The sequence below is a fragment of the Eulemur rufifrons genome, chromosome 16 (genome assembly GCF_041146395.1).
Source record: "Eulemur rufifrons isolate Redbay chromosome 16, OSU_ERuf_1, whole genome shotgun sequence".
Classification (NCBI taxonomy): Eukaryota; Metazoa; Chordata; class Mammalia; order Primates; family Lemuridae; genus Eulemur; species Eulemur rufifrons.
In genome coordinates, this window is record NC_090998.1 from 17,121,913 (window position 1) to 17,124,881 (window position 2,969).

Consider the following 2,969-nt stretch of genomic DNA (forward strand, 5'->3'; position numbering starts at 1 on the left):
GATGTCCTGTTTATGCCATTAATTCTGAAGTAACCTAGGAGTATATAGACATTTGATATCCCACTGAGCCACATTAGTTATCCGTGGGGAAAGAATAGATATTTCAAATAGTAGCCTAAGCAATTATATTTTATAGGAATAATAAAATAAATTTGGACCACTACCTCCTATCAGATACAAAAATATATTTCAAATTACTCAATGCATTTATGAATTCAGGTGAGAGAAGAACTTCTTATATATGAAACAAACTAAATAATGTAGGAATAGACCTATAAATTTAACTAAAATAAAAATCATTCATTAAAAAACTGAATTAAGAGAATGAAAAGGTAAGACAAAGAATGAAAGAAAATATTTCTGACATAAGTAATTGCCATAATGATGTCTTGCTTTTTAAATACATAAAGAGGAGGAGTTATGTTAGTAAGGTGTTAGACTAGAAGCCTCTACCTCTCATTGCTCCCCTTCACACAAAGACAGCAAAAACAATAAATGAACAAGTACATTCTGATGAAAATAACTAAAGGAAAACATCAGAGTATGTCAAAAAAGCAGCAAAAATCCTGTGAATCACAAAAGCCCAGGATGGTCACATAGAGAATGGAAGGGAACACCTTGCCTCTGCTACCACATCCCCCAGTCAGGATCAGCTTGGAACCAGGAGGTATTTCACCTTAAAGAGAAAAGGTAAGCAAGAGGACCCCAGAAGCCCCCATCACCACTTTGGACAACTACAGTCTTCACCACTGGAGACTCACCACTGGGGACTCCTGCAGTCCCCAGAGAAGCTAATCCCAGCTGAGGGAGCTGCCTGAAGTCCACACAGCTATACTCCCCCAAGGGATGGGGCCAACATTGTGCCCCACCCCTCCTAGCTGGCACGGTTTGCTCCATGGGTGAATAACCACAGTACCCTTCTATCCCTGAGGCTTTGTTGCTGCTGACCCACCCCAGCCTGGTAGCCCACCATCCTCAAGCTAACCTGCTACTATACTCTACCCCATAGGGTCAAGCTTATGCAGAGTCACTTCATCTGCCTCTCCTAGTTGCTACTGCTCCTTTCTCCTTGGGGCCTGAGCAGAAGTAATGCCCTGCCTCCAGAGCAATCAGTGTCTTGGCAACCCAGAGCAGCCATGCCTTCAAGGACTGAGCTGAAGCGCTACATCACTTCCTAGAGAATCAGTGCCTTGGCCAAGCTGAGCAGACATGTATCCCAGGGCTAAGCTGATGTGGTGCCCCATGTCCCAGGGAAATAGGGAATTGGCTGAGCTCAGAAACCCTGCCTTATAGGCTGAACAACTGTAATATCCTGCTTTCCTGGACTAGCCCCCTAGAGTCTGAGCTGCTGAGACATCTCTTTCATGTTGTTCCCTGCCTCCAACCAGGGCCCAAGCAACAGCTGTGCTTCCCTATTCTGGGGTTCTTGCTGCCGCTGCACTTGGCCTCACAGGGAGTCGGAGATACTTCCATGTTCCACTAACCTAGGGTCCAGAGTCACTACTACATGATGCCTTGTATCCCAGGGCCTGAGTTGCCACAGTGCCTTATTGGCTGTCATTCCTGAATTACACCTGTATCCTGCTATCTGTGCCAAATCTTTAGAGCACATCTTCTTCCCTGGACCAAGCCAGTGCCGTTCCCTGTCCCATAGGGTCAGAATCACAGTTACAACCCAAGTGCCTGGTCCTGAGTTGCTGAGGGTGCCCAGAGTCATAGACTCTGCCTTTGTGGGCAAGCTGCATCCAACTCCAACTCAAAAAGTGAACCGGAACCCCAATATTCAGGTCCCCAATAAATTTGCAAGACCCTGACCCCAGGATCCTTTCTCCACAAATACTCTGAGCATGTGTGCCCTGGAACTCAGCACTGCTGCAGCTGCTTGTGGGCTGTGTCAGACCTGACACCAAGAGGGATCTCTTCAACTAAGACTCCACATGTCGGTAAAACAAGAAGATCCCCAAAGCACTTGCTACCAAATACCCAAACAATCCATGCTACCACCACCTCTGCCACAAAGTCCTTCAGGCTAGACCACAATCACTGACATTTATTGTAGCTGAAGAAGCTGTATAGGGGCTATACTGTTGCATCTACTTGGAACCAAAGCCACTACACCCTTCTCAACTGGAACAGTAAGACTCATCTGCAGGTGAAAGTTTTTCACTACAAAAGCTATGGTATAAAGTGTAGAAGAGGTGATTGTTTTACTAGATGCACAGACATCACACAGGAACACAAGAAACATGAAAAATCAAGAAAGCATTATACCACCAAAGGAACATGATAATTCTCCAGTAACTGAGCCATAAGAAAAGGAAATTTGTGAATTGCCTGAAAGGGAATTCAAAATAATAATCTTAAGGAAACTCAGAGAGATACAAGAGAATGCAGATAGACAATTCAATAATATCAGAAAAGCAATTCATAATATGAAGGAGAAATTCAACAAAGAAATAGATATTTAAAAAAAGAACCAACCAGAAATCATGGAACTGAAGAACTGAGTGAATCAGAAATACAGTAGAGATCTTCAAAAGCAGGCTAGACCAAGTAGAAAAAAGAATCTCTGAATTTGATGATAGGTCTTTTGAAATTAACCAGTCAGAGGAAAAAAAGTGAAAAAATCATGAAAAAGAGTGAAGACAATCTACAGCGCTCATGGGATACCATAAAGTGAATAAACTTTTACATTATAGGAGTTTTGGGAAGACAGGAGACAAAGATTGAAACAGATTTAATAAAATAATTATTGAAAACTCCCCAAATCTTGGAAGAGATTTGGATATCTAGGTCTATGAGGGTCAAATGTCCCCAAACATATCCAACCAAAGAGATCCTCTCCTCGGCAAGTTATAAGCAATCTGTCAAAAAATCAAAAACAAGGAATTTTAAAAGCAGCAAGAGAAAAGGGTAAAGTCACTAAATAGAATCCCTACTAGATTATCAGCAAAAACCTTGCAAGCCAG